This window comes from Nyctereutes procyonoides, unplaced genomic scaffold (genome assembly GCF_905146905.1).
Source record: "Nyctereutes procyonoides isolate TBG_1078 unplaced genomic scaffold, NYPRO_anot_genome, whole genome shotgun sequence".
NCBI lineage: Eukaryota > Metazoa > Chordata > Mammalia > Carnivora > Canidae > Nyctereutes > Nyctereutes procyonoides.
This window is the reverse complement of record NW_026575131.1, coordinates 5,338,919-5,351,743: the sequence shown is the minus strand read 5'-3', so window position 1 is coordinate 5,351,743 and position 12,825 is coordinate 5,338,919. Positions and strand designations below refer to the sequence as shown.

General features: G+C 36.8%; 1 protein-coding gene across 2 annotated transcripts in view; it reads right to left on the bottom strand.

Annotated features, from left to right (window-relative positions):
* Positions 1-12,825, bottom strand: part of TMCC1 (transmembrane and coiled-coil domain family 1) — a 238,747-nt gene that overhangs the window by 164,971 nt on the left and 60,951 nt on the right. The gene's annotated exons all lie outside the window — the stretch shown is intronic.

Here is a 12,825-nt window from a genome sequence, read left to right as displayed (position 1 = left end):
CACTTACATACTAAGCCCCATGTTCACCAAGAATCTAATTACAGTTTCGCCTCTCCCAGAAAGATACTCTTAAACCAACAAATCAGGAATTACCTGATCAGTATTAGGTAATCTGCCTCATTACCCCTGAGATGCCCTGTGGGGACAGTAACATAATATCAATCTGTTTTTTGGTGTGTTTGTTTTGCTTTGCCTAGTACAACTTTCCTGTTTCTGGCCCTTTCTGTCTATAAAAATCTTTCCCTCTGTACAGCTCTTCAGAGCTCCTTAATTTGCTATAACGGATGCTGTCCCATTTATGAATTGTTGAATAAAGCCAGTAAGATCTTTATATTTTACTCAGCTGAATTTTTAACAATGTGAAAAGCATTAACATTTAAACCATACAATATAAATTTAATACACATAAATCAAATTCTTACTAGTAACTGTTCCAAGTATTTTTCCTCACCTATCTGGCATTTATAGACAAGGTTATGACTTAAGGCCTTGGTGTGCACTATCATCCTCTCCTGTTAATAATACCAAGAAAAACCAATTTCAGTAAAATTTCTTTATAGTAGAGGCTTTTGGAACCTTTCCTTTTGCTCTTCCCTCTGCCTCGCCTACTCTTTCCCCAGTTATTTCTTGGTTTCTTCCCATCCTTCAGATCTTTGCCCACATATCAAGGCAAATAACCAATGTACTTAAAATTTCCTGTCCTAGAATTCATCTCCTTTCACAACTGTCATATTGTATAAGGATTTCTCACACTATACAAAATACAGCATTCATATGAAAATTTCTGTAAGGTGCAATGGCATAAAGCAAAGAAATAATTACCACTAACTTATATGAAAAAAAATTTTTGATCATCCCCAGACTCAAAAAGTGACCTCTCTTAGGCTTTTGTGATACACTAGGACACATCTTGGTAACAGATGCACAAAATAAATTGAGATAAACCACAGATGCTCACAGACAGAATTCAAAGCTATGACAGCTTGAACTGTAGTTACCAGGAAAGGAGCTTGTGAGTAGTACTTTTACTGCTACGGCTGTGCCCTCTGTAACTGCTCACTACAAAACAAACACTGAATGCCATTGTCACTTTTCACCGTTTTTTGTAAAAGCAAAAGTCCTCTTCAGATTTTTTTCAGATAGCCAAAACAAACACTAACATAGGTATTTCATAAAAGCAAAAGCTTAATGTGAATTTCTGAAAAGTAGGAGATAACTATTTTATTTACTATTTTACTTACCTTTTTTGTTTTGTTTTATTCACTCATTTATTCACAGTGTCTTTTTTTTAATATTTTATTTATTTATTTATGAGAGACAGAGAAAGAGAGGCAGATACATAGGCAGAGGGAGAAACAGGCTCCCTGTGGGGAGCCCAATGTGAGACTCGATCCCAGGACCCTGGGATCACGACCTGAGCCAAGGGCAGATGCCCAACCACTGAGCTGACCAGGGACCCCAGCTTATTCTCAGCACCTAAAACAGGAACGGACAAAGTATGGGTCATAGCCCAGATACTGTCTACCACAGCCAAATCCAGGTATGCATTTACATATTATGGGTGGCTGCTTTCATGCTACAATGCAGCGCTGAATAGTTGTGAGAGAGAGACCAGATGGTCAAAAATACTTACTATCACTACTTACAGAAAGTTTGTAGAGCACTGATCAAAAAACAATGTTAGGTCAAATACTCAAACATTTACTGAGCAAATGCATGAAAAACAAACAGTAGCAAAATATATTTCTGATCCCACAGTGTTTTAATAATAGATATAAAAGAAGAGCACATAAACTAAGACATCACCATGGAAGCTTTTGGTGCACTCACCTAGGTTTGCACTTTCATCTGTACAACTTTTCATAGATTCAAAGAACAATGTTGGCAAGAGCACTAAAATTCAGGCTTGTTTAAAATCACTCAGCTAATATATACAATGGAATATTATTCAGCCATTAGAAATGACAAATACCCACCATTTGCTTCAACGTGGGTAGAACTAGAGGGTATTATACTGAGTGAAGTAAGTCAATCGGAGAAGGACAAACATTATATGGTCTCATTCATTCGGGGAATATAAAAAAAAGTGAGGGAGATTATAGGGGAAAGGAGAGAAAATGAGTGGGAAATATCAGAGAGGGTGACAAAACATGGGAGACTCCTAACTCTGGGAAACAAACAAGGGGTAGTGGAACGGGAGGTAGGTCGGGGGATGGGGTGACTGGGTGGCAGGCACTGAGGGGGGCACTTGATGGGATGAGCACTGGGTGTTATATGTTGGCAAATGGAACTCCAATTTAAAAATATAAATAAATAAATAAACCTAATTCCGCCCTCCCCCCCAAATAAGATAAAATAAAATCATTCAGCTAGTATATGACAAATTCAGGACAGAAGCTTTTTCCTTTTTAAACTGATTTCCATTATAATCAAGCAAACTTTAATGTGATAATTATTTTCCACTCTTCAATTTGAGGATGAAGTATAAAATCTGACTGAATAATCTTACAAGTAATCTGAGGATTTCAAAGTTTGACTCACCATGAAACAATGATTATATGTAAAACCTGATGGAACCAAACTAAAAATCTATTCTGAATCTGAAGGCTACCTTTCTCCCCTAATTCTGTTCATTTCTTCCCTTGATGTTATCACTTTATTTTTAAACATTAATAGTATCCTAATATGGAGGCACATTTATATACTACATTGAAATTTCAAAGCATTTACTTAAATAATCTAAATTTATATCATAAAATGTATACTTGACTTCAGGACCACTATGAATCTTACCATTGTTCAAAACACGGCCTATCTCTAGCATACAGTCATTAAAACACACATTCAATAGCCATCTCAAGTTATTATTCTTTCATTGGGTCTTCTTCTATTGTAGTAACTTAATAGTTTTTCTAAGATGTTTTATGTTCTTGCATAAGATTTACATCAAGGCTCATTATTCCTTTCTTCACAGAGAACTCCTCTCTTGCTAATCAACTCTCCTTTCCTTCTAGGGAAATCCTATTCCAGACCTTCAAACTGATCATTGTCATTCTCTTGCTTTGATTTCACTGTTCTATTTAAGGGTGCTAAGACCCTGGTTTCAGCCATCATCATTTCTCGCCTAAATTCTACAACAGACTCCTAACCATTCTCCTTTCACCCTAGACTCCCTGCAGACTACTCATATGGCAGGCAGAGTGATTCTTTAAAAAAGAAGTCGGATAGGGGCGCCTGGCTGGCTCAGGTGGTTAAGTGTCTGCCTTCGGTTCAGGTCATGATCTCAGGGTCTAAACTACTGTTCTCTTTCACTTGAACTGCTATAATAGCCTGCTGGCTCATCTGTCTACGTTCAATCTAAACCTACTCCAACCCACTCTCCATGCTATAAATGTAATGATAGTCTGTAATCACAAAGTTGACATGGCACTCCACTCCCCCAAGCCTTGCTTAAAAATTTTTGATGCTACCATCATTCTTAGGTGAAGAAAAACTGCTTAACATTGTCTGCAGACCTCTATATGAACTGCACCTATCTCTCCAGTCTTAACCAGTATGCACCTGAATGCATGCACACTTGCCAAGTATATACACCTGCCATTCTATCCTTCGTACTCAACAAACCTCCCCCTTCTTAGGACCTTTGTACTTGCAGCTCGACTACCTCATTCAGATAAACCTGTTTATCCTTTCAATCTCTTTCACTTCCTCAGCAAAGTCATACCCTGACTTCCTTAACTAGGTCAAATGTCCCTATGATATCAGCTCCAGTAGCATTTGCCACAGTTGAAAATTTTATGTTTTACGTGTCCCCATCTGATTATAAACTCCATGAGAGCAAGAATCACATCACATCATATCACATAATATCTGCAGTGCCTAGCATGTATCAGGTAATATATATTTGCTGAATGAATGACTAAAAGCATAAGCCGTAATATGGAAATATGAAAACTTTACAGGAAGAATAAAAAGTGTGGGAAACAAGTGCTAAGTTCTGTATGAGGCAGTAATGACATAAGGTAAAGAAGTCCACACGGGCTAAATTGCGGAAAGCCTTGCATGACATTTTAACGAACTTTCTTTACTCCTCACATAATAGTGGACCCAGTGAAGGGTTTTTTAGCAGTGGAAATGGCATCATTTGCTTTGTGCTTTAGATAGCTCTCACAAGCTACATGCAGTGTGGACAAAGGATCTGAAAGGGCAAGGAGATGGATGGAGGCCCAAACTAGGGCACAAATTTGGGGACTGTGTGATTGAGGGGTGAAAGTGATCAGAATAACTCTTTAAGGTTGCCAACATGGGTGACTGGTGGCTTCAGAAAGTCATATCTAGTAACTATCAAACTCATGGGCTGACTGCACTAAAATCATGTGGGGCCTTGATTAAAAATTTTCTTCTAACTTAGAAATCCTGGGAGTGGCACATAAAAATTGTATTTATAACTAGTGTCCTAAATGATATCTTCTGTAGTCACACAAATTTGGAAACAACAAAGAAAACATACTAGAAGATTGAAAAGTTTATGAGAGATAATGATTAATTTAAATTAGGAAATGACGAGTTTGAATTACCTATGCAGATAACCAACAGGCAGTGAGAGAACTAATTCTGAACATCACAGGACTGGTCCAGTTGGAGACCAATATTTGTTGGAGGCTGAAAGTATGACAGCATTTAAGTTCACAGAAGTGAAAAGAGTGGTATGGCTATGGTTAAAACCCCAAAGGACACAACACTTAAGATACAGGGAAGAGGGGGGATCCCTGGGTGGCTCAGCGGTTTGGCACCTGCCTTTGGCCCAGGGCGTGATCCCAGAGTCCCGGGATCGAGTCCCGCGTCGGACTCCCGGCATGGGGCTTGCTTCTCCCTCTGCCTGTGTCTTGCCTTTCTATCATAAATAAATAAATAAATCTTTAAAAAAAAAAGATACAGGGAAGAGGATTTGTTCATTATTCAAAAAAAAATACCCTGAAATGCTATTTCTGCATGAGATATGTGTATACAAAATGTTGTCCTACTAGATTTGGGAGGGATATCAAAGCTAGACATGGCACCTCTTACAAGGCCTGTGGACAGTTGTAGGCCTTCTCTCAACACATCAGCCAAAATGTCACAGGCCTTACCATTCAAGTCCATAATATACCCTCAAAGAGTGTACATTTACTAAGGAAACACTAAGTCATTTTATTCCCCAGAGTTTTGTTGTTGTTTTTTTAAGATTTTATTTATTTATTCATAGAGACACAGAGAGAGAGAGAGAGAGAGAGAGAGAGAGGCAGAGACACAAGCAGAGGGAGAAGCAGGCTCCATGCAGGGAACCCGACGTGGGACTTGATCCTGGGTCTCCAGGATCACACCTCAGGCTGCAGGTGGCACTAAACCGCTGCACCACAGGGGCTGCCCCCGCCAGTCTTTAACTTAGAGGAGATCCTTACTCTCCATTACCCAAACTAACATCCTAAGCCCTTCCTTCAAAGCTTTCCCAGATTCCATCGGACATAATTAATTACTCTTTCCCTAAACACGTTTTTATATTGCTTGTGGCATATAACACATTCTACCTTGTATTATATTGTGGAAGCAGTAGAGTGTTACAGAAAGAAAACTAACCTACAGAAATCAAAAGCTAAATTCCTTACTTACAAGTTGTGTGACCCTGAAATCACTTATGCTTCCTAGTTTGTGAATTAATGACAATAAGGACCTTCATTACCATTTCATAGAATTACTAAGAAGACCAAGTGAGATCATTTATGTTAAAGCACTTTATTAAAATTCATAAATTATTGGGACACTTGGATGGCTCAGTTAAGTGTCTGCCTTCTGCTCAGGTCATGATCCCAGGGTCCTAGGATCAAGCTGGGCAGTGCTGAGCAGGGAGCCTGCTTCTCCCTCTGCACCTCCCCCCTGGAGGAGTGTTGTTTTTTTTTTTGTTTGTTTTCTCTCTCTCTCTCTCTCTCTCTCTCTCTCTCTCTCTCACACACACACATACACACACCCATAAATAAATAAAATCTTTTTTTAAAAATTCATAAATTACTTTCTCTTCTATCTGTACATATTCTCTTTCCTGCAAGTTCTAAAATCATAAGAGATTGGGAACAAGTGCTATGTACCTATTGTCCACCACAGCATTTATATTAGAATATCTTGCATATAACAGACACTCAGAAGTTTAGTCAAATATGCTGAATAGAGGATGTGAGACAAAAACGAGAAAAGTGTATATTCTGATTCCAAAAAGGACCTGAGGCAGCCAACATGCATGTTTCTTTGACCACTCTATTAACTATCCAGCCAATAAATTCTATCTTCCTTGCTCATTCCCCTTTCTGAAATAACCCTTTCTTCTACCCTCACATACTCACATATCTAAATCCTTTTTCTCCTATAAGACCCAAATCAAAGCACCCAGCTCCCCCTCCTACTCTAAGCTTTCTATTCACTTCAAACCAAAAGTATCTTCCATCTTCTCAACTTGTCTGTACACTTATCATTCAGATAGTTTTATTTATTTATTTTTTAAGATTTTATTTATTTATTCACTAGAGACATAGGGAGAGAGGCAGAGACACAGGCAGAGGGAGAAGCAGGCTCCACACAGGGAGCCTGACGCAGGACTTGATCCTGGGACTCCAGGATCATGCCCTGGGCCAAAGGCAGGCGCTCAACTGCTGAGCCACCCAGGCATCCCAAGATACTGTTTTATGCTGTTTGCTATATCTCCAACTAGACTGTAAGTTCACAGAGTCTAGGATCAGAAAATCTTCAGATACTCTGCAAAACTTTATAAGTGAATAGTAGGTATAATAGAAACAATAGAAATAGAAATAGAAAATCTTCAGATACTCTGCAAAACTTTATAAGTGAATAGTAGGTATAATAGAAACAATAGAAATAGAAATAGAAATAGAAATAGAAAATCTTCAGATACTCTGCAAAACTTTATAAGTGAATAGTAGGTATAATAGAAACAATCATAAGATTATATAGTAGCCATTTTAAAAATCTGAAGGATTTCAGAAGGATCTGAAATAAGATCGTGTTGTATATGAAATGCTAATCCTAAATTTTTGTAAATTTGGTGCCAATAGCTGATTGTTTCTATCATAATATCCATATAAATGAAGTTCACATTTTAAAGTACAGAAAAAGTACAATTGTTTGTATCTCCCACATACTCAAACCAATGTCCAGCATATTAAAATGGAAAGACCATTTGGTATGGTAGGTAAAAGCAGTTTTTCAAAGAGATAATGCCCAGAACATAGTTGCTACTAAAATATATCTAATCAAAATATAAATGGCCTAACATTTGGTACTTAAGTTCTGAAACAATGGCATACTTAATTCTGTTTCTGCTACTTCTTCAAGAAAAAAATAGCTGTTTTAGAATTAATGAGAAAATTGTATAATGTACTTAATACATTGCCTGCCACATAATAAACATGCAATGAATGTCGCTATCATTATCATCACTACTAATCCTAAATATCTCTTGATTAATAAGTATTTCATATATTATTTAACATATAGAAAATTATACTGGAAATTTAAATATTTTCATTTTATCTCCAACTCCATATATAAAAATAGTTACCATAAATTACAGTATTACAATAAACTATGTTGTAATATTATATAATCAGTAATAATCTATAAAAGAATATTTATAGGGGCTTCTAAGTGGCTCAGTCAATTACACATCTGAGTCTTGGTTTTGGCTCATGTCATGATCTCAGGATCATGAGATCAAGACCCCCAACCAGGCTCTGTCCTCATGCAGTCTGCTTAAGTTTCTCTCTCCCTTTCCCTGTGTACCCCTTGCCAGCTCTTGCTCTCTAAAATAATAAATAAATCTTTAAAAAATATGTAAGAATACTTATGGATATCTGAAAATGCTCCAGATAGAATCTGAATCAAAAAGGATATAAATTATACATTTAGTAAGATTCTGGTTTTATTTTAAAAAACTAATCTCAATAGAACTAAATTTAAATATTCTTCTATATATTTTTTCATATTTAGGTAAGAAGTATATTGAGAAAACATGCCAAAATATTGGTATTTTTGTTTTTTCTTCTTTTCCTTTCTGTATTTTCAATGTTTTCTACACTAAACATGTTTTTTTTCCAATTCAAAACATTTAACTTAAGCATTTACAGAAAAAAATGCCTTTGTGAATTTGAAGATGATCCTTTATATGATATAATTTGACCAGCTATATATGGTATATATTAAGTACCCATACATCTACTTTTTAGAGATGAACATGTTGCAAATATTCCAGCAGACTGAATGTGTAATAAGATTTGTCTGTGGGAAAAAAATGGACCCTGGTAAATCCAAAAAGGAAGGGAATGAGAACCTTTTTGTTCAACATATCATGACTGCTCCAACCAGGTCCCATTTCCACCATGAAGTCCAGCCATGTTTTGTACATATAGGCACAAATAAATACTTGCCAAATCTGATTTTAAAAAAGAAATTTTGGGACACCTAGATGGCTTAGCAGTTGAGCATCTACCTTTGGCTCAGGGCCTGATCCCGGAGTCCTGGTATCGAGTCCCACAACAGGTTCCCTGCATGGAGCCTGCTTCTCCTCCCTCTGCCTGTGTCTCTGCCTTTCTTTGTGCCTTTCTTTGTGTCTCTCATGAATAAAAGCATAAAATCTTTAAAAAATAAAAATAAAATAAAAAAGAAATCAAGCTTAAAGTCCAAAAACCTATTTTGAAAACTCACTTTATGTGGCCGATGGCTAAGGCAGAAGCAGGTAGCTTTCCAACACAATGGATACATTTTAAAATCAACTCAACATTTGTCTTAGGGTTAGGTTTGTACACAGGTACGTGTACATGCAAGTCTATAAAAACGTTAATAATAAGGGAGAAAAATATCAGTGTACTTAAACAAATATCAGTGTACTTAAACAATTAAAATATTTCATCCTCAGACATTGGAGTTAAAAAAAAGATACAAATATAGAGAAGCCAGTATTTAGAATTTGAAACAATCACTCTTTCAGACTAAGATACAACAAAGTAGAAGCTCTCTAGACTAATCTTCATTCTTAAACTTTCCATTTTCTCTGAAAGATATGCAGACTTTATGCTCACAGGATAATCAATGTTCATGGCTGGTACAGTTCCACATCAGTTTGTTAGTTATATTCATTATAATTAAATAGTTTAATTAAAACCAATCAGATATGAGCATAAAAAGGGCTGTTGCTTCCCTTTTTTTTTTAAGATTTTATTTATTCATGAGAGACAGAGAGAGACAGAGACATTGGCAGAGGGAGAAGCAGGCTCCCTGTGGGGAGCCCAATGCAGGACTCGATCCCAGGACCCTGGGATCACTACCTGAGCCAAAGGCAGATGTTCAACCACTGAGCCACCCAAGGTGCCCAAAGGGCTGTTGTTTCTATGAAAACTAAGGTTCTTTATTAAGTCTCAAAAGCATACTGCTTTTTTAGAAATGAATTTAAAGTGGGTAAGGCCTTTCAAGAGATTATTAAAATCTAAGAGTCTATCCCATGATGCTTCACAAATTATCACCAGGTTATCATTCCACTATATAAAAATTTTTAAACTAGAAATTATAGTCCATGCAAAGAGCACAAGAAAGGTATAGACATCCATTCAGTAGATTTATATTTTTAAAATTTAAGGCCTTGGTTAAGTTAAAGCAATTAAAAATAGAACGACCAGAGGATCCAGTAATTGCACTAATGAGTATTTACCCAAAGAATACAAAAACACTAATTTGAAAACAAATATGCACCCCTATGTTTACTGCAGCATTATTTACAATAGCCAAGTTATGGAAGCAGCCCAAGTGACCACTGACAGATGAATAAAAAGATATGGTATATATAAAGAAGATATAATTATGGAGTAGTAGTCATAAAAAAAGAATGAAATCTTGTCATATGCAACAACATGGACTGATCTAGAGTACAATGCTGAGCAAAATAAGAGAAAGGCAAATAATAAATCATTTCACTCATGTGGAATTTCAGAAACAAAACAAAGAGGAAAAAAAACCCAGACTCTTAACTATAGAGAACAAACAGGTGGTTACCAGAGGGGAAGTGGGTGGATATGGGTTAAACAAGTGAAGGGGATTAAGGGTACATTTACCTTGATTAGCACTGAGTAATATATAGAATTGCTGAATCACTATATTGTACACCTGAAAATGATATAACACTGTATGTTAACTACACTGGAATTAAAATAAAAAAACAAAATGAAATTTGTGGGTTTTTCTGTAAATACACGTATTAAACAATTTTTAAAAATGTTCTCCCTTGGCTCTCAATGAAATTTTTTAAAAAATTTATTTATTTCAGAGCTGAAGAGAGAAAATACAAGCTGGGGGTGGGGGAATGGAACAGGAACGAAAGAGGGAGAAGAATAAGCAGACTCCACACTGAGCAGGGAGCTGGACTCAGGGCTCAATTCCAGGACCCTGGAGTCACAACCTGAGCTTAAGGCAGACATTTAACATACTGAGCCACCCAGGCACCCCTCTATGAAGGTTTTTCAAAACAATATAAATGTATACATATGCTTTACTTACAATTTTTTTTTTAAACATAGAAGTCTGTAATCCCAGAATCACTAGTAAAAAAATTTCTTAGGGATGCCAGGGTGGTCCAATGAGATAAGCATCTGACTCTTGGTTTTGGCTCAGCATGGAGTCTGCTTAAGACTCTCTCCAGCATGCATGCGCATGCTTGGTCTCTCTAAAATAAATAAATAAATCTTTAAAAAAATGTCTTAGTGCTGTCTGGTACAGATTAATGTGAATTATATAGTTGCACTGTTAGTTTCTATTGTCAACATTTTTGTCCTTTAACAATGACCAAATATCTTTTTTATTACAAAGACAACTATTATGCACATAAATATATGTTACTTTTTCTCATTTGTACCTTTAATTTTAATGATCTGAATCATTATTCTATCTGATTCTGTGGATATGGCAACCAGACAAGCTTAACTTCTTGAGTTTAGCTTTACTGTCTATTACTTGTTTGCTTGTTTTTATGTCCCACTCAGATAGGAGAGGTTTAAAGGTACTAGATTCAATATTTGGATTTCCAGACTAAATAAATATCCAGTAAAATAAACTTACCTCTGCCAGAAGCAGACACAGAATGAAAGAGATTAATCATCAAAACTTTATGGAATACATAAATGTAAAGCCAAAAGGCAGCACAATGGTAACTTATAGGGCAGACTTGGCCAACAAATGTGTTCTGTTTGGCTTCCATAATCTCTAAAATCAAGAGATTACTAAGCTAGCTTTCAAGTTTCTCTTGAAAAATAAGAAGGCCTGGCAAGACTAGGCTCATAGTCCTAAATCACAATAAGCAGCACAATAAGCACAATAAGACAACGAAGAGACTGCCCCTTTAGACAGGACCTGTACTCTTCAGTTTGTCCAAATCACATAACATGAGTTCACTCACTGTCACTACCTGCCTGGCTACACGTACCTAAGTTTTCAAACCCTAGCAGAACTATTTCTCCTATTTGCCTCAACTAACCTTAATTAAGACATGGAAATGAAAGTTATATGAAGAGAGTTTCCCCTATATTTGTTAAGCCTAGTTGTCCCATCCAACCTAAAAAACCTGTTTATTAAGAGTAAATTAGGGGCACCTGGGTGGCTCAGTAGGTTAAGTGTCTGCCTTTGGCTCAAGTCATGATCTCAAGGTCCTGGGATTGAGCCCCACATCTGGCTTCCTACTCAGCAGGCAATCTGCTTCTCTCTCCCTCACCCTCTGCCCCTCCCCCTGCTCATGCTCTCTCTCAAATAAATAAAATCTTAATAAAAAAAAAAGTAAATAATAGGGGCACCTGGGTGGCTTAGTCAGTTGAGTGTCCAACTCTTGGTTTCAGCTCACATCCTGATCTCAGGGTCACAAGATCAAGCCCCACGTTGAGTGCAGAGTCTGCTTATTTCTCTCCCTTTCCATCTGCCCCCTCCGCCATTCATGCACTCATTCTCTCTCTCAAAAAAGAAAACAAATCTTTAAAAAAAATAAAAAGAGGGATGCCTGGCTGGCTCAGTGATTGAGTGTCTGCCTTCGGCTCAGGGCATGGTTCCAGAGTCCTGGGATCAAGTCCCACATCAGACTCCTCGAGGGGAGCCTCCTTCTCCCTCTACCTATGTCTCTGCCTCTCTCACGAATAAATAAATAAAATCTTTAAAAATAAAGAAAGAGTAAATCATAAGAATGTATATGCTCTACTACAGAATGCAAAATGTATATTAAATGCCAATGACATGGTACAGTATATGAAAATTATAATAAATTTAGTATATTCCATGCTAAGCACAGAAAAACCCAGATTCTAGAATTTTCTTGCCTTCATTAATGTAAGAAAGTCAAGGGACGCCTGGGTGGCTCAGCAGTTGAGCGCCTCCCTTCGACCCAGAGCATAACCCTGGAGTCTGGGGATTGAGCCCATATTGGGCTCTCTGCATGGAGCCTGCTTCTCCCTCTTCCTGTGTTTCTGCCTCTTTCTCTGTGTCTCTCATGAATAAATAAATAAAATCTTTTAAAAAATTATTTTAAAAAAGTCAATTTGTGCGCAAAACCAAAATAAGAACAAACAAAGCATCTCTGCTCCTCTGCCATAGAACTGAGCCTTTTTTTTTAACACATAAAGAACACATGAAGGTTTTAAAAAGGGTAAAATAAAATATAGCAATATGTTAGGAAGCAAATAGGAATATAAGCATCCACTCATTAGCTAGAATGAATATTATTCATCTCATTTAATGAAAAACAAACAAAACAAA